Raw genomic sequence first — 20588 nt, forward strand, 5'->3', positions numbered from 1 at the left:
TGTGTATATGTATGTGTATATAGTGTGTGTGTGTATGTATATATATGTATGTATATATATATATATATATATATATATATATATGTATATGTATATGTATATGTATATGTATATATATATCATCTAATACTGCTTTAAGACTAAGAACTGTTCACACGGCTTACTATAATACCTAGGGAGTCTCTTGGTATCAATGCAACATGATTCCGATCTTATGCTTTTCCATTATAGGAATACTGTTCTTTCCAGACGTTAGCAGAACACCTTATTACATCAGTGTTTCTCCCAGCTGCCGACAGATGGCCTCGGTGCCTCCTTTTTCAGAAAGATTGCTGAAGTAGAAGCTTTCGTATTATCATCAGCGGCAATGATGATTTGGGCCGTCACCCTATCCACATTATTTTGTTAAGACTCCAAGATGCCACACTTCCGACGCCAGGGAGAAAATGCTCTAAATGAGTGACTGACTGAACGATAGAAAGATAGGACTTTTACTGTCAGAATGAACGAGGAAATATTAGTTGCCTTCTTATGCTTATAGCAAGAAGTTTTATTTATACATTTGAATTTTAACGAATCAGTACAAAGATTTCAATGTTGCGTCAGTGAAAAATGTATCTCCAAGGACGCAAAAGCCCTTTGAGAACCTTCGGGTAAAAGAATTATTGATTTCAAATACAGTTCTACTAAATTTCTCGTTAGGTACAGTAAAAATTCAAAGTAGTTTTGATTCTAAGTAAAATTTCACTCAATTTCACGTTGGTTACCAAAAATAAAAATGCCATAAAACTTGAGTCAAACCAGAAATTTATGTGATCAGTTAATGGAGATTAAGCGAAACTCCACGAGAGACTAAAACGGGCAGAGCAGTTTGAACTAAATAAGGCAATCAGAAAAATATTAGGAAACATGTGCAACCATATGCAAACAGTAAACTAAGTGATACTGATATATAACAAAGAAAAAAATTTTTCGGTCACATAAAACACCTGTCAGCCATGTAACTTTGTACCTGCAACAGAGAGAGAGAGAGAGAGAGAGAGAGAGAGAGAGAGAGAGAGAGAGAGAGAGAGAGAGAGAGAGCTGGCTTAGCTTAATATGTTACTGGTGCAGAATCTTTTAAAGAGATCACAAAAAAGGGGACGTGAGGCTTCATACCCGAGCATATAATGTGACGCCATGTCTAAAGTTTAACAGGAAAGATATATATATATATATATATATATATATATATATATATATATATATATATATATATATATATATATATATATAGACAATTTTATATCTTATTTATTTTCCCCCTCAGATATCTATACATCTCATCAATCATACTATAGAGATTTACGGCATAGGCGTCAACATCTAAGCAGTGGGATATACCAGTGAACTGAATACAGAATTTAGGCCAAAGGCCAAGCACTGGGACCAATGAGGTCACTCAGCTCTGAGTAGGATATTGACCGTAAAAGGTGTGAAAGGTGTAACAGGAGGAAAACCTCAAAGCAGTTGCACTATGAATCAATTGTTAGGAAAGGGTTGAGGAAAGCAAGATGGAAGGAAATGAATATGAAAGGAGGCACAGTAAAAGGAAGAAAAGGGTTGCAGCATATCTTTTATATTATATAAGTTAAAGTGATTCTTCGCCTAATTATAAGCGGCGATTATAGACCGATATTTTTCTTATAACACTGACATTTCTTTTTTATCACTTCGTGTGCCTATAAATTATCTTAAGTTAATTTAGATCCAAACAGAACGAGCATAAAAAAATTTCTTATGAATTTAGATTTTACATTTCATCGATAAAACGGGCATCCTCTGAGAATGCCATAAATACTCACATGTAAATATATATATATATATATATATATATATATATATATATATATATATATATATATATATATATCAGATACAGAGGTAGCTAATTGACTTATCCACTCGGCAATCGATTTTAAGGGGTATTTGTAGCTCAGCGTATTACGAACGTACATACATACATATATAAATATGTGTACACACATATATATAATATATATATATATATATATATATATATATATATATATATATATATATATATATATATATATATATATATATATATTACTATGTATACACTAACCACAAATACCTCATATTCTCGATTGCCGAATGGATAAGCTGACTGTCTATCTCTGACCTCATCCAAACAGCGCAGGTTCGAATCCTGGCTGGAGCAGGTCCACCAATCAATTATAATTCCCTTTGGGTATAAGTTGTTCCTAAAATAAGGTGCATCCGATAGTAAGGGGTACGGTATTTGTGGCTTGATATTTATTATTGTAAAAAAAAAAAAAACCCGAGTGTATAAATAACAAATCTATACATGTTTATATAGCCTATAGATAGATACATAGAGACAAGACAGATGCACTTACTCACACACACATACATACACACACATACACACATAGGCTACATACATACACACAAACACACACATATATATATTATATTATAATATATATAAATATATACATCACACGAACACAATATATATATATATACACATATATATCAAGTGTTCTCAGACACACACATATATATATATATATATATATATATATATATATATATATATATATATATATATATATATATATATATATATATATATATATATATACATATATATATATATATATATATATATATATATATATATATATAATAATAGATATAACATATAAATATATATATAATATATAATATAATATAATATAATATAATATATTTATAACTAACGAACATGACCAAAAGACCAACGACAGTTAGCCGTACACACATACACACACACACACACATGCAGGAATGCTCCGGTCTTGTAAGTACAAAGGTACATGAGCACTTGTCCTGATGCGGTTAAATGTTCAGTGACGTCAAACAGCTGACTATAGATTCCGTAGCCCGAAAGGAACAATTTCCCCGAGGACGTCGTGTAATTGAAACTTCTCTTACTTCCTAATAAGCACCATATTCTTTGGAAGCTTGAATTTCAAGTCAGTGGCCCCTGTGGTGGGCTTGTTCCATACGAATAGGGTTCATCTTCTGAATAATAATAATAATAATAATAATAATAATAATAATAATAATAATAATAATAATAAAAGGAACATACCGAACAAAAGACGTTTCGACATTCACACAAGCAGACTACAAGCAATGCATTCCCAATAACGTAACAGCCGAGAAGATCTGTGACGTAATGGCAACAACAAGCATTACAAGCAACACCTGGGTATTATCACCGGGGGAAATCCAAGCGCATGATGGCATTTAACGTGGGATTATTCGAGAGGAATCCAATCCCGTGTATTAATGAGCTAATGAGCAATAAACTGCTAGTGGTATGTTCCTTGGGAAATAGAAAAATGCGGGCCTAAGTTTCTTAGATTTTTTAGTTAGAAGATGAAATTCACATGTAATTATTTCATACCACAAAAATAAACTTGTTGTATTGCTTTAATTTCATTATTTAATTTCATACAACAAAAATAAACTTGCGAGACTTGTACCGATTGCTTCCTGTTAGAGAGAGAGAGAGAGAGAGAGAGAGAGAGAGAGAGAGAGAGAGAGAGAGAGAGGTGAACAAACAAAATATTATTTAATTTCATACAACAAAATAAACTTGCGAGACTTGTACCGATTCCTTCCTGTTAGAGAGAGAGAGAGAGAGAGAGAGAGAGAGAGAGAGAGAGAGAGAGAGAGAGAGAGTGAACAAACAAAATATCAAGAACGATCGGAACAGTATGTTTAAAGTGGGGTGGGACTGAGCAGCGTATTGTTTCAAACAGGGAACAGCCGGAAGTATCCGGTCCCCTGACAACCTATATAATATCAGGGTTACGTGATTAACTCGGTAGGAGGTGCTTCGAAATATAGCTAAGAACTGGCAGATCACAAACTTTAGAGTCAGTTCACTCTTCATAAAACTAAAAGTCACCCTATAACGAAAAAAAAAACATGAAATGCATAAGTATGGAATTGTAATTGGAATATTATCAAATTTAGGCCAAAGGCCAAGCGCTGGGACCTATGAGGTCATTCAGCGCTGGAAGAGAAGTTAAGAGTAAAAAGGTCTTCAAGAGATATCAGGAGGAAAACCTCTCAGTTGTACTATGAAGCAATAGTTAGCAGTGGATGGAAAGAAAGACGAAAGAAGGAGAATATGAACGGAGTTACAGTAAAAAGAATGAAAGGGGCTTGCAGCTAGGGGCCGAAGGGACGCTGCAAAGAACCTTAAGTAATGTCTACTGTGAACCGCGTGAGGTGCAACGACAGCACTGGCCCACTACGCCCAGTAGGGGGCAGTGCCGTCAGTACACCTCATGCAGTGCACTGTAGGCATTACTCAAGGTTCTTTGCAGCATGCCTTCGGCCCCTAGCCGCAACCCCTTTCGTCCCTTTTACTGTACCTCCTTTCATATTCTCTTTCTTCCATCTTACTTTCCTTCACCTTCTCCTAACAACTGATTCATAGTGCAACTGCTTTGAGGTTTTCCTCCTGTTACACCTTCCAAACTTTTACTGTCAATTTCCGTTTCAGCGCTGAATGACCTCATAGGTCCCAGTGCTTGGCCTTTGGCCTAAATTCTATACTCAATTCTATATTCAACCACCCGACTGCGGATTGTACCTGTATGCTCAAGCTAATTCCCATCGCTTGCGGGGAAAATTCTTTCTGCGGAGTATAAAATACCCCGGAATTAATTTCTCGACTTCTTCGAGGTCACCCAAGAATTAGCATACCAAGGTCTCGATATTTTTATGAGGTCACGGAGCGAAATTACCAATAAGTTAAGAAGTCACTCCCCAAAAAATCCGCCACCGTGATACCGAAGTGGAAAGCCTAATAGTCTTTGAGAGAATTTTAGGTAAAAAAAAAATCCTGATTACAAATATTTCTCCAAAAATTTCAGGTCCAAAAAATCCCTGATTTTAAAATATACATTCTCTCAGATTTCACGCGTGATGAAAAGAAAATATCTTTAACTTGAAAACCACCGTGGCAAAGAACTCATTCCCGAAAGTTACGTACGAAAAGCTTTTAAGAAATAACAAAAAAAAAAAGAGGCAGAATCTTTGTAAAACGCCTTGTGCTAGAAAGCAAGAGTATATATAAAAAAAAAAAATAAGAGATACGTGACGAGAGAAATAAAAATGCAGAATGAACTCCCCACTCCCAAAAGGACCAAGAGTCAAAAAAGTTGATTGTCCATAAAAAAAAAAAAAAATTACTCAGGATACCACACACGAAACGCAGCAGCTATGGATAAACAGGAAAAAGGTAGCATGTGATGAATAAAAAGCGGAGTATGAACAATAGTCGCCGTTAATAATGCATCGTGCGAATCATCCTTCCTTGGTCCGTATGACGAGGAAACAAACCAATAACCTGGAAGGCAATAAAGCTGGGAATACCAAGTTATCTTGGCTGCCATGAATTTTTAATCGCTGCAGGTATCTGGACGTCCCATCCTCCGCTCTCTCTCTCTCTCTCTCTCTCTCTCTCTCTCTCTCTCTCTCTCTCTCTCTCTCTCTCTCACTAGGTACATTAATGAATTTGTTTTCTTTCTTATCACAATGTAACTTACAAATAACTCTCTCTCTCTCTCTCTCTCTCTCTCTCTCTCTCTCTCTCTCTCTCTCTCTCTCTCTCTCTCTCTTAGGATAGGCTCTCTCTCCCTCTCTCTCTCTCTCTCAAAATCTCTCTCTCTTCTCTTTTAAGCCCTGGGAAAGACAAAGATATTAGGAAAGTCGCTCTCTCTGTCTCTCTCTCTCTCATAAAATCCTGGGAAAGAGAAAGATATTAGGATAGACCCCTCTCTCTCTCTGGACTCTCTCTCCTCTCTCTAAGATGAGAGAGAGAAAGTCCTGAGAGAGAGAGAGAGAGAGAGACTCTCTCTCTCTCTCTCTCTCTCTCTCTCTCTCTCTCTCTCTCTCTCTCTCTGGGAATGAATTCGACTCAAGACAAAAATAGTAAGTTCATTTTAAGTCTGTAAACCAAATCGTTATCGAGAAAATTCAGTGTGTATCCTTTGACCATAAATTCAGTGTGACCAAAGCACGCTACTGGACTGCGATCCTTCTAAGATGAGAGAGAGAGAGAGAGAGAGAGAGAGAGAGAGAGAGAGAGAGAGAGAGAGAGAGAGAGAGAGAGAGCCTTCATCTAGACAAAAATAGTAAGTTCATTTTAATTCTCTTCGAGGTAATTTGACTTTTTGCTTGCAAACTACAAAGACGAGAGAGAGAGAGAGAGAGAGAGAGAGAGAGAGAGAGAGAGAGAGAGAGAGAGAGAGAGAGAGAGCATTCAACTGGACAAAAAATAGTGAGTTCATTTTATTGCTGTAAACAAAATCGTTAACCAGAACAGTCATTCATTTCTCTTCGAGTTCATCTGAATTTCGCAAACTCCCAAGACGAGAGAGAGAGAGAGAGAGAGAGAGAGAGAGAGAGAGAGAGAGAGAGAGAGAGAGAGAGAGAGAGCTACTACTACTAGCAGCGATCCGTCTAATTCGTCTACCGCCTTGTCGCCACACTCTCGTCAGGTTAGTCTAGATTTTGACGACCGGAAAAAAATAAAAACTTTCCCACAGCTATTGCTGTGGAAAGTTTGACTTTCACCGCAGCGGATGCACGGCCCTTGATGACTTTCCCCTCGAGCCCTCACGAAGAGAAGGCGACGGGAAAGTATCTTTCTTCTGAATAGGCCTATTGATGTTTTTATCTTTTTTTTTAAAGTCTCGCATCCTCCTCGCTACAAATGGGGACAGGAAATTCAACCTTGGGACGCCTTTGCATTCTGTTTATTTCAGACACTTGAGATGTAAGCGATATTAGGGAGAGAGAGAGAGAGAGAGAGAGAGAGAGAGAGAGAGAGAGAGAGAGAGAGAGAGAGAGAGAGAGAGGAATAGTCCCATACCCAGTGTGGGATGCGGACATCATTTGTATTGGTTATTGAAACCTCATAATGATGTTAGTCCTGACTTCGAAATGAGACACAAGGAGTGACCTTATTGAGAGAGAGAGAGAGAGAGAGAGAGAGAGAGAGAGAGAGAGAGAGAGAGAGAGAGAGAGAGAGAGGAGTTACTAAATAATCATATACGTCAAGAATCTCGGCGCAAAGAAATTGACATGAATATCACTTAGACATCTGACCATGTAGTACCTCATGAATATATTGCCAATTACTGCATGAATAGGCCTACAATAAATTCTACAAGGCAGTCTTTGCTAGAAAACTGTTTATCTTCCACAGAATACAATCGAAAGTCTGTCAATTACTACGACTGCTAATAGTAGTACTACTGCTAACGTACCTGCAGTAACTTAACAGTTATCATCATCTTTGCTTACTTCTATATAACATCATACCACCTATATAGGCCTATGTCATCTAATAAACCACGTGACAAAAACATGAAGATAATTCACCACATACTAAGCATATTACAATGATTCCTAACATGTTAACAAACAAACAATGACTCAGTACTTTGTATCCTTCATCTGCGTTGGTGACCCTTGTAATTGCCACGCCATGTAATTTACGATCAATTTGTATACACAATTCAGCCAATGCGTTCGTTAATGCAATGGACACCATTGAAGATCTATCCTCTTATCCCATTCATAATCCCACTCCAGTCGCTCGTACCCATTCATAAAGTCCAAATACAAGAGGTTACGTAACGGTTACAGCGATTTATATATATATATAAGACGCCTCCCGTCTTCCCGAACGCTCGGAAGTCAACCTTCAACATAACATTCGGTATTTGCAGCATGTCTCACGCATTCATTATTCACTTAGGAGACACGACATCGATCAGACATCACACACTTCATCTGCGGACACGACGGACGGACAGACGGGATACGACGACGTCACTCGCAGCGTTTAGCTTTTAAATTGTGCGATTCGTTTTCGTGTGGGGATCCAGCAGCGCGCCAAGAGACGGGCTTTCGTAAAAGGGGGAGGGATTTTCTTTTTTTTTTTTTATGAATGAGGAAATACAGATCTGACAGCGTTTCGTTACACCTCAGTTGTACTACGAACAGGCCTGGGTCTTGCCCGTCTGGTTATAACTAGCTGCCTTTGGAACGATGCTGCTTTTTAATCAGAGCAGAGAGACAGAGAGACGTCGAAGAGAGGCAGAGAGAAGAGAGAGAGGAGAGGGACAGAGAGACGTCGAAGAGAGAAAGAGACAGACAGAGAGACGTCGAAGAGAGACACACAGAGAGAGAGAGAGAGAGACGTCGAACAGAGAGAGAATCACCACTCTTTCAGAAATGTCATCTCAGCTTGACCAGCATCCGAAACCAGCTGAAGTCGTCTCTCGCTGTCGAAGAAGCAGACGACGAGACTTTCTCCTTCGTTTATCAGGCGGCCGTCGAGTAATTCGACTCGACTCGCCTGTCCACAGACTCCTCGTGTCCTATCCTGTCGTGTATACTCACCATAGCTGTGCATGTGGGACCTCCTTTCCAAATAAGTCGGGTTCAATACATTTTCCCAGACGGCCGACCAGCACACCTTCACTCCGTCACTGCTTATGGTACACTGGTTCCTCGCTAGATGGCAGATCTCGGAGACAGCTTCTCTCTCTCTCTCTCTCTCTCTCTCTCTCCCTCTCTCTCTCTCTACGGCTGAGTATAAAATGTACGCCGTAGTAGCCCTGTAGATTAGCCGAATTTAAACCCTTTCTTAGGAGGGATTAACACGCAAAGCGACGTTTGCCACCGGCGACAATTGAGAGAAACGAGGAACCATGACCCTCGCTGAGTTTTTCCGCCGAGTAAACGACGAAAGAGCCATGAAATACGGGGAAAATCAATAAATGTTTAATCTCGCTGAGATATTGTTGTCGATTCTCGGCGGCTTTAACTCCGATGCATCCAAACCCCAACTTTTTTTCCCCCCTCTCTCCCCCCCAAACTTTCCCTTTCTCCCATAGCTTTCTTTTGTAATCCTTTCCAATAACGTTCAGCCAGTTTTTACAGCAGGGGGTTATTTATACCGATGAAAAGAGCTGAAAGGGAGAAGGGAAATCTAGAACACGCTTATGCACGCTTTCCATGTATGCGTTTCCCCAGCTCGCGCAATAAACCTATGCAAAGATGCATTTAAATTATTTTCAAATATTAGGGGATAATGTACAAAATAGTAGATAGTATAATAGTAAATAAACAGTTAGTAATCAGTAAATAAATACTTGACCAGTTGGAAATTGCCATTCATTAAAAAGAAAAACAAAAGAACTCTCGCACACCTGAGGGCATCAACTTTCATTTATTTTTTCGTAACGTTTCGTTTCTTCTTATAAAGAAAAAAAAAAACTTCGCTTTCACGACGCAGTTGTCATAACTAGTCGGAAACTCTCCGAGTTCCAGCGACTTCTTAAAATTATGTTTACCAACTTTCATGATCGAGGCAATTTTAAGAAGTCACTCGTTCCACAGAAATTATTTTGTCATGATGCGTATCGACATTCGGCGAGGAATGTTATTGGGTCTAGCGATCAAAATTGTTTTTTTATTCAATGCTGTGATCGTAGGTCTAGATATATTAACGTTCAGTGTAATGATTGGTTATATGATTGTCACATTTATTACGGCAATGATTTTTAAAATGAAACCATCGTATATTTCATTAACCCTGAGAACTTTAATCAAACGTGCATTGAACACGAAGGTAAATAAAGTGTTTTAGTGTTGCCATAATAAACCTATCTTTTGTTATCTTTCGGTAATTATAAAGCTAAAAATTATGCTACGATTCAAGACGTCAAATGAATGAATTATTTTTTTCCTTCAGGAAAATAAAATTATCATTCTACTGTGATTCATAAGCCTTCAAACTGTCTGAATTTCGTTCCTGATAACATTACAGTGTCAAAACCACAGCGTTAGCCTGACGTACAATGAAAAAACTACAGAATTATCACGTTTTAGATTAAATCGCCAGTATAACAGCACGGGTCTGTCCTGGTCTGTGTCAAGCTCAGCGTGCAACACCATTTTTCTGACACTTGCCATCATCTTAATGGGCCTCTTTGAAGTTCTTTCATTCTTCTCTTTGCTGTAATTGCATTCTTTGCCTCTTTGAAATTTTTTCACTCTTCTTCGTCGTACAGTATTTGCATTTCCACAAACCTACGCATGTCTCCAGCCTCCCATTTCAGAGCTCTCATCCACGTAGGCCTAAGTCCTCCAGCTCATCTGGTGCCCTCAGGCGCCCAGCTGATACTGTCTATAAAAAAATAGTACTATTGTACCTAGGTTGGTGAGAAGTATTGCCAGAGTACTGTAATCTGCTTTGTTGTTTAGGGGTAAATCCTATGGCGCAGATTATTAATCCCTTAATACATTCTAAATATATATCATTGTAATTTAGGTATCGGTAGTATACCTATGCATATAACCATCGTAGACCATATCGAAAAAGATGGTTTCAGAAACCAAACGTAATTTTGAAGTAAAATACGTACACTTATATATATATATATATATATATATATATATATATATATATATATATATATATATATATATATATATATATATATGCACTCTCATCTTTAGGTTTCCTTTACGTAGAATGCATAGCCCCGTGTTGGATAACGGCAAGCTAAAGATGGAAATTATAACATAGGCTGTAAGTGATGACATACGATCATAAATGAAAACCTTTCGATTTATTTTTTCTTCTTATTTTTAATTAATTAATTTTTTTAACCCAGACTTGAAAGCAGATAATACATGCATTAGTTAGGCTATCATTCATGAGAGATAAACGCCATTTACTTAACAAGCTTGAAACGATTATGTAGTGATTAACTTTGTGTTGCCATATTCCATCGACAAACTTCTGATGAAGTTTTTGTAGAGTACGTTTATCCATAAGGTGCCTGTTTACAATTTTTTTTTTTTATCGGATGATTCCATCTCTTGCGCTACAATACTGTTAACTCAGCAAGTAGCCCTCTAGCCGTGAATGAGAGAAATAATCTTTTGACCTTTAATTTTGGTTATGGAGATGAATGTAACTTATAAAATGTAAAAATACAAAATCAAGAAAGGCCCAACAGAAACTGACAGTAGGCTATAAGACTTCAAAACAATGGGCTACTTCAGAAATACTGCATCGTAAGCGTATGAAACTTCAGATGCCCCAACAACTGAAACACTGGTCTAGCCTAGCTTTAAAGATCTGCCACATACCAGTTTCAGGCAACCCCAATACCAGTCAAATCTGGTCGCACAAGAAAAATGATGGCTCTGATGCCGGCAATACCTAATAGAGGAAGTCATTGAAAGTCTTGTCCTGCCGTTGCACATTTAAATTGCTCTTTGCAGATGCTCGTTGTTTTATGCATTAGCAGTTGCCACACATCCGCAGGCAACTGCTAAATATTCTGACTTCATCTCATGCCCTGAGTGAGCCATTTTCAGTTCTTAGGCCGAGATCGCTCGAGATTAAATCTTGTGGCTCTTTGAACACCAATTAAAAGTAAATAATAAGAAACTTTACGGCTTAACAACTCTTAATCATCTAATGATCTGATCTACATATAGGAAAGTCAGCAGTGGCGATGAGTATAAAACTGACAGTTTACTGATATACCTATAGTCCTAGGTACTGCTGTTCTGTTGTAATGAAATGGTGACATTCATAATATATATATATATATATATATATATATATATATATATATATATATATATATATATATATATATATATATATATATATATATATATATATATATATATATATATATATATATATATATATATATATATATATATTTGGCTACCTTGCATGGTCAAAATTCAGGACACCACATCAAGTTCTGATGCCATGAATATCATGGGTACGATATAAGATTACATTAGACTCAGTCTCTGTGTTTCGTAAGTGGGGAAGAACCAAGTCGCTCAATTTATTGAGTAAATTATGAAGTACATTCCCTTTTTCCATGGTGTAATAAGAGTCCAATGTCTGGAATTCAGTAAGTTATGGCGCCGAGAACGGTATGTTAAAATGTCATGGGGGATTCAAACATTTCGGTGTAATTTCACTGCCGATAGGCCTAAATTCAGTAAGCCTCAGTGCTAGGGATGTCGTTATTCTGCCTACAACGACTGGGAATCATTATCTTTTTTAGTTTTCTTCTCCATTTAGATTCTCTCTCTCTCTCTCTCTCTCTCCTTCAAACTGAATGATTAGCGTTTGATTCCTGGATCGGAAAGGACTGACGATATGGACTCGTTCTTTAGAATTCAGCATAACTCTGCCTTAATTAAGTACCAATTAGTAACCTGAATGTTGTGTGTTACAGCTTGGGACTAGAGCGTTCAGTACTCCATTAAAATAGGAGGGCCCTCGACGAGGTAATCCTCACCCCATCAATGAATCCATTAAGCCTAGACTGTATAAACGCATTCCACTGAGCACCCTGTATACCTATACATGAGAAAATAAGAGAAAATAAGTTATTGCATCGAGATAAAAAGGTATCTGAATCTAAACTTAGTTTGGCCATTAGTCTGCTACGTTTCCTCTCTCTCTCTCTCTCTCTCTCTCTCTCTCTCTCTCTCTCTCTCTCTCTCTCTCTCTCTCTCCTATGGGCCTAGGCTACGTAAAGACATAAATGTCGTTCACCCTTTTCGACCTCCTCATATAACAAAAAGACAATTGTTTTATATGACCCCAGATGGGTTAATCTATTCACCCCAGCTTTCAGGCGAAACAAAACACAAAAGCTCTCGGCGCCTTAAACAATGGAAAGTTATTGCCCGGAGTGGCAACATGGCCGACGCATATCTTTAGATATGTATCATTTGAGGTGTCACGCCAGAGTTGCGGATTCCTCAGAGGGGAAGCAAAGAGTGAACAAAGAGGAAAATAAAAGATGAGGAATTTATTCGTGTGCAGAAGCTTCGTTGAGCCTATGCTGTTGTACTATATACACGTTCTGCAGAAAGAATGTTTCTAGCTTAGGCCTAATCGTTCAAACGTTTACTATGATAATAAAGGCGAACTAATTGATATCGTACAATTGAATGAATGCTCATTACTCTATATTAGTGTTGTTATTGCAATTATAATGTGTGTGGCTTCCCGGTTTCATTACTTGGCAGTTGAAACGCCTAAAATAATGAGTGAGATGGCTTCCATGACGCCAAACCGTTTATTAGTTTTTTGTAAAAGAAAACTATTGTGCCGGCTTTGTCTGTCCGTCCGCGCTTTATTCAGTTCGCACTTTTTTCTATCCGCACGTTTTCTGTCCGCACTTTTTCTTTCCGCCCTCGGATCTTAAAAACTACTGAGGCTACAGGGCTGTAAATTAGTATGTTGATCATCCACCCTCCAATCATCAAACATACCGAATTGCAGCCCTCTAGCCTCAGTAGTTTTTATACTATGTAAGGTTAAAGTTAGCCATAATCGTGCTTCTGGCAACGATATAGGATAGGCCACCACCGTGCCGTGGTTAAAGTTTCATGGGCCGCGGTTCATACAGCATTATACCGAGACCACCGAAAGACAGATCTATTTTCGGTGGCCTTGATTATACGCTAAACAGATAACTCGATTGCGAAGAAACTTCGGCGCATTTTTTTATTTTTTTTTTTACTGAAAACACATTATCTCGCTAAATTTACACTATAATATGGTTTAAGAAACTATTACTTGATTTTTATTTTTGGCGAATGTACAATTAACAACATAACTCCTATCATTATGAAAATCACATTTCGTAAAAAGATATTTATTATTATTATTATTATTATTATTATTATTATTATTATTATTATTATTATTATTATTATTATTGCTGTTGTTGTTCTAAAGGGTCCACAATAATATAATTGTCAAAGGTTCGTGTAAAATTTATCAAAGCTTTCGAACCCTACTCTGGGTTCACTTTGACTGAAGATGAACCCAGAGAATGGTTCGAAAGCCTTTGTAAATTTTACACAAGCCTTTAAGAATTGTATTATTGTGGACCCTTTTGAACATTTATGAACTCTCGTGATAGAGAGCAACATTATTATTATTATTATTATTATTATTATTATTATTATTATTATTATTATTATTCAGAAGATGAACCTTCCAAAGAGTATGGTGCTCATTAGGAAGTAAGCCCCGTAGGAGGGCTAGCGCCATCAGTGCACCTCATGGAGTACACTGTAGGCATTTCTAAAGCTTCTTTGCGGCGTCCCTTAGACCCCTAGCTGCAACCCCTTTCATTCCTTTTACCGTACCTCCATCCATATTATCTTTCTTCCATCTTGCTAACCTAACAATTATTTCATAGTGCAACTGCTTTGAGGTTTTCCTCCTGTTACACCTTTCAGGCCTACGCTCATTTTCTTTTCCAGCGCTGAATGACCTTATAGGTCCCAGTGCTTGGCCTTAGGCCTAAACTCTATACTCCATTCTATACTCCATTAGGAAGTAAGAGAGACTTATTAAAGAAACAAACTATAAAGAAGCAACAATACACAGTAATAAATGGTAAAATATGGAGATCTGTAAAAGTCACAATTCTGGCTAGGAAAAAAGTCACAGGAAAAAAAGTCACAATTTTGGCTAGGGAAAAAAATCACAGGGGAAGAAAGTCATTAATTTATAGTGGCCGGTAATAAAGTCAAAAGGAAGAATTCACAATATTTTTTGGGGGTTATTATCTTTGTGATATTTATAGTCTTTTGTTTATGTTTTTACGGTCATCCACGATAATCCCATACGGGCTTGTACTAAACACGCCTCAAAGGTGGATATACTTGGTTTAAAACCCCTGGGGGTCACTATCTAGGAAAGATTAATGTGACTTTTTTTCCCGTGACTTTTTTCCAGTGACTTTTTTCCTGTGACTATTTAATCTGTTACGTTTTTACCTGGATTCAAGAATTTGCGAATAGTCCTACAGCTACGCTTACTGTTGTGTTCTATTCTTTAAATCATAATTAATCTTATTTCCTCTTTTTTGTACCTACCCAAATCCTCAGCAGTCATTTTCATAGGCAGAATCACCTTATTTTCCCCTCGTTTAGCCAATATTTCACCTATAGGTCTACGTTCTGTTCTATCCAAAGTTGCTTTCGTTCATCAAAATGTTAGATCTTTTTTACTCTTCAGAATTATCGTTAGTATACATAACAAAATCAAATTAGCCCTCTTGCATATTAGTTAGAACAAAGAAGCTTTATTCAACTTCAGGATAAAGCAACTTGCACCAAAAATGAATTCAAATAAATGCAAATAGATTAGCAAAATTAGCGCCTACTCAGAAACCCTCATCTGTTAGACCGACGCTTATTCGGGGCACATTCAGATTAACCCTGAGGATCGAGGGCGTACTTTTCCTTCTTCTTCTTCTCCTTCTTCTCCTTCTTCTCCTTCTTCTCTCTTCTTCTTCTTCTTCTTCTTCTTCTTCACGACGCCGGGAACTTCCATAGGCGAAGAAACTCGTCAAAGGAAACGAAAAAAGGCCTCTTCCTTCCATTTTTGATGAGGTGAATCGGTGTCTGTGAGTCTTATTTGAATTCAGGAGGAGCATCTCCCCGGCTGGTGATATCGAGTCCTTATGAGGAGAACGACGTGAATTTGTAAAAAGGAGTAAAAAAAAAAAAAAAAAAAGAGCTGCCACTTGCAATATCTAGCAAAAAAAAAAAAAGCTTCCGTCAGCCTTTATTTCCGAGTTGTTGAATCGTAGAGTTGTTTTTTTAACTGTCGTTAGCTTTTTAGTTTTCTGAAAAGAAAACTACTGTGCCGGCTTTGTCTGTCCGTCCGCACTTTTCTTTCCGCCCTCAGATCTTAAAAACTACTGAGGCTAGAGGGCTGCAAATTGGGATGTTGATCATCCACCCTTCAATCATCAAACATACCAAATTGCAGCCCTCTAGCCTCAGTAGTTTTTTTTTATTTTATTTAAGGTTAAATTTAGCCATAATCGTGCTTCTGGCAACGATATAGGATAGCCGCCACCCGACTATGGTTAAAGTTTCATGGACCGCCGCTCATACAGCATTATACCGAGACCGCCGAAAGATAGATCTATTTTCGGCGGCCTTGATTATACGCTGTACAGAAAACTCGATTGCGCCGAAGAAACTTCGACGCTGCGCCTAGAGAATTCTTCGCTCATTCGCTCGACTAAAAATTGTGGGAAGTTTCCTATCAAGTGTCGAAGTTGACGAACGCTTAAAAAAAAAATATTAATTGTTCTTGAATTGCAAAGTTGAGGTCTTGATATGACAGAATGTCCTATGAATCTTTTTTTTATTATGAATATATCAAAAGAAATTATTTTCTGTTGTTTTATCTCTGAACAAAATAGGCATTTTATTTATTTATTTATTTATTTATTTATTATTATTATTATTATTATTATTATTATTATTATTATTATTATTATTATTATTATTATTATTATTATTATTATTATTATTGGTGAAGAAATCCGCAAAGATGTTTGTGTAAATATATATAATTAAAGATATATATATGAATAAATATTTCTAACATATTTCACACTGACATTTTGGTGACTCATGAGATCACGAAATTTTGTATAAATATATTATTATTATTATTATTATTATTATTATTATTATTATTATTATTATTATTATTATTATTATTATTATTATTATCATCCACAGGCCTTTCTCACGACCAGCAAGATGCCCCAGAATGAAATGAAGACTACGAGTATTTATCTAGAAAAATAAATAAAAGAAAAATAATCCCTGGCACATCCGTAGCACTGACAGAACGTCTTACTCTAAAGGAGAAGTTGGCCACTAGGAATAAAGCCTCTATAGAAGTCTGCTAAACTGAGGGAATCGTAATTGCCATTGTTACCCAAAAGGAAAGAGAATCTCTGCTTAGAAGGTGAAGGTCGCAGGACGTTGCCAACATCCAGAAAACAGTACCACGACGATGGAGCAACAATAGACTCAGGTGGCGCCAAGGTTACACCAAGTCTCGCCCACGAGTAGGAAGCCATTGACAGCTGCGTGTCTCCGATGAACTGGAATAGATCTGTGAGTCTTTTTCTTTCGTTTTGTCTTATTTGAATAATGAAGACGAGCTCTTCGCTTCATGAGGGAACGTTATAGGCTTGTGTTATTCAGTATAAAGGAGTGTCGTCGTTTGTGCGCAGGTTGCGCATACGACGAAGATCCTGTGCTGGCGCAAAGTAGGCCTATGTCTACTCAATACTTCTTTTTCACGCTTGCTAACGTTCACAAGGTCTTTAGGACCAAGGTCTAAAAAAGGTATTCTTTAGACCTTGGTTAGGAGTAATTTCAAATGCGATCTCGACCGTGATGTGCTTCGTAACCTTATTTTATTGGTAAGATTTTGAATAAAGTATTATCAGAACGTCGTTGGTCTACGGTTAGAATGATGCTTGAAAAACTCTCTTTCTCATGGAATTGTCGGTACTTTAAATTTATCCGACGTTACCGGTTATAAAAACAACAGAGGGTAAAAAAAAAAGGGTAAAAATTAACAGGGGGTAAAAACACAGGGGGTAAAAAATGACAGGGGTAAAAAATAACAGATAGTAAAAATAACAGATGGTAAAAATAACGGGAGTAAAAATAACAGGGCTAAAAATAACAGGGGTAAAAAATAACAGAGGGGTAAAATTAACATACGTTTAAAATAACAGGGGTTTAAAAACAGGGGGTAAAAATTAACAGGGGTAAAAAAACAGGGGTAAAAACAACAGGGGGTAAAAAAAACAGGTGGTTTAAAAAACAGGGTGTAAAAATTAACAGGTGATAAAAAAACAGGGGTAAAAACAAAAAGGGGGTGAAAAACAGGGGGGTTTAAAAACAGGGTGTAAAATTAACAGGGGTAAAAAAAAAAAACAGGGTAAAAAAAAGGTGGTAAAAACATAGGTAAAAACAAAGGGTTAAAAACAGGGGGTAAAAATTAACAGAGGTAAAAAAAGCTGTGAAAATTAACATGGTAAAAAAACCGGGGGTAAAAATAACAGGAGGCAAAAAATAGTGATGAAAATTAACATGGATAAAAAACCAGGGGGTAAAACAAACAGGGAGTGAAAAACAGGGGTTTAAAAACAGGGGTAAAACAACAGGGTAAAAAACAGGGGTAAAAAACAGGGGTAAAAATAACAGGGGTAAAAACAGGGGTTTAAAAAAAAACAGGGGTAAAAATAAACAGGGGTAAAAACAATAGGGGTAAAATTAACAGGGGTAAAAATAACAGGGGTTTAAAAACAGGGTGTAAAAATAACAGGTGATAAAAAACAGGGTAAAAAGGTGTGTAAAAAAAGGGAGTGAAAAACAGGGGTAAAAACTAAAGGGTAAAAATAACAGGGGTAAAAAACAGAGTAAAAAAAAAAGGGGTAAAAATAACATGGGGTAAAAATTAAAGGGTAAAAATAAAGGGTTAAAAATAACAGGGGTAAAAATTAACAGAAGGTAAAAAAATATCAGGAGTAAAAAATAACAAGGGGTAATAAAATAACAGGAGGCAAAAAAACAGGAAAAAATTAACATGGATAAAAACCAAAAGGTGGTAAAACAAAAAAAATAACAGAGGGTAAAAACAAGAGGTAAAAATAACATGGATAAAAAACAGAGGTAAAAATAAGAGAGGGTAAAAACAGGGGTAAAAAAAAAAAAAAAAACAGGAGGTAAAAAAATAATAAGGGTTAAAATTAACAAGGGGTAAAAATAAACAGGGGTAAAATAAAAGGTAAAAAATAATAGGGTTAAAAAATAAGAGGGGGAAAAAAACAAGGGTAAAATCAACAGGGTAAGAATTAACAGGGTTAAAAAAAGGGGGGGCAAAAATGAACAGGGGTTAAAAATAACAGGGGATAAAAATTAATGGGGTAAAAAGTAACTTCTTCTTCTTCTTCTTCTTTTAAAGTAACATGGGGTAAAAATTAACAGGGGTAAAAAATAAAATAGTAAAAATCAACAGAGGGTAAAAAATAACAGGTGGTAAAAAACTAACAGGGTGTAAAAAAAATAACAGGTGTTAAAAATTACAGGGGACGGGTAAAAATGAACAGGGGCTAAACAATGAAGCCTGTCTGAAGGAATACAAGCAAAAGAATTTTTCGCAATTAGACCCAAACACTGGACAAGGATAGAAAACTATCGTCGATTAGTGATGCCGCGTTGTCTTCAACTTCGATCAAACGAGGGAGATAAAACACGTGTAGATCGTCGTACTTACTGGAACGTTGTTTGTTTGTTTGTTTTTTCTATCTTTTGAACATCACTGGTTTAAATATCTCAATAATTCTACATGGGTCAAATGTCGCCGCGCGCTTTCCCACAACGACAGAAGAAACTGATTGGGTCGAAATGTTCAAGGCTGATGTTTCTCGTGATCCCGAACACCTGTCATTGCCTTTCCAAGCTAGTTTTAACCAGCAGAGGAAAGCAAGTGCTACAGGGGAGCTGTAAGCAGCTGTTGCACGTAGCCCAGTAAACCAAGGTCAATCATTACTCCACGGTCTAGAGACTCTAGACCGTAGGCCTAGGGGCGACCCAGGACCCACTAACATGTTATCCATTATGTTTTCGAATTTTCCTCAAGACGAAATCCGCGGTAGTTATCTTTGGTGGTAATCTTTGGGAGTTATTTTGTTAATAATAATATTAATAAAAGTATGTTCTTTGATTAGATTTAAAAAGTAGACTAATTAGATACTGTCTTAAAGAAATGCCTGAGGTGTAAGTTTTTTTAATTACCGGTCATTACACATGCCAACATTCTTGTCTTGAATATCGGCTGCGGCAGGTTTTCCTTTAAGCATTATCTTTGCAAAATGAAAAATGTAGGCCTACGAGTCTGCAAAAGAAGCCAAACTGCTCCAGAGTGACCTGTCATCTAGAATCTAGTACCTAGTAGCATGGACGAGCGAGTAGATCTTACTAAGGAGCTAAAGTGTCAGAAAATGAAGCCCCTGGGCCAGTTGAACAGGGCAAAGAATGAGGATCTTTGACAGACAGAAATCAAACATTCTGAGAAGTGTCCGATTTCTCAAGCTGTTTCTCTTCACCACTGCCTTTGTCATGCTTTTAACTGCTAAAATCATGACTGAACACCCAGTGCGGGAAACTTCCTTAACATCAGCTGCTTAATACGCCTACAAACTTAGTCCTTCAGTTGCCCATCAAAGCCCCTATACACACTGCGCCATTCCCTTCCATCTTGCAAACGCACCATTTTACTGTCACTGTTGAAGGGTAATCTTGACTGTGACTTTATTCATTTATTTCTTTATCTTGACGCCAGCAAAGGGCCAGTGGGCAAGTAAGGTGTACTCTTCTGGTGTCATATATATATATATATATATATATATATATATATATATATATATATATATATATATATATATATATATATATATATATATATACATATATATATATATAATATACTCAAGCACTCAGTTCTTACTGCAGCATCAAACACGTTTTCATCAGGTAACGCCATTTTCCTCGTCCAGGTAACCTCACAAATCCGCTGA

The 20588-nt window shown here is 37.0% G+C and overlaps 1 protein-coding gene across 1 annotated transcript in view; it reads right to left on the minus strand.

Moving 5' to 3' along the window:
- The window catches only part of LOC136856610 (uncharacterized), a 235119-nt gene extending 226505 nt beyond the window's left edge, over positions 1–8614 (minus strand). Inside the window, exon 1 of the mRNA XM_067134537.1 lies at positions 8506–8614. The gene's annotated coding sequence lies outside the window, so the exon portion shown is untranslated. The remainder of the gene's footprint in view (positions 1–8505) is intronic.
- Positions 8615–20588: the final 11974 nt, after the last annotated feature.

This window comes from Macrobrachium rosenbergii, chromosome 36 (assembly GCF_040412425.1).
Source record: "Macrobrachium rosenbergii isolate ZJJX-2024 chromosome 36, ASM4041242v1, whole genome shotgun sequence".
Lineage (NCBI taxonomy): Eukaryota > Metazoa > Arthropoda > Malacostraca > Decapoda > Palaemonidae > Macrobrachium > Macrobrachium rosenbergii.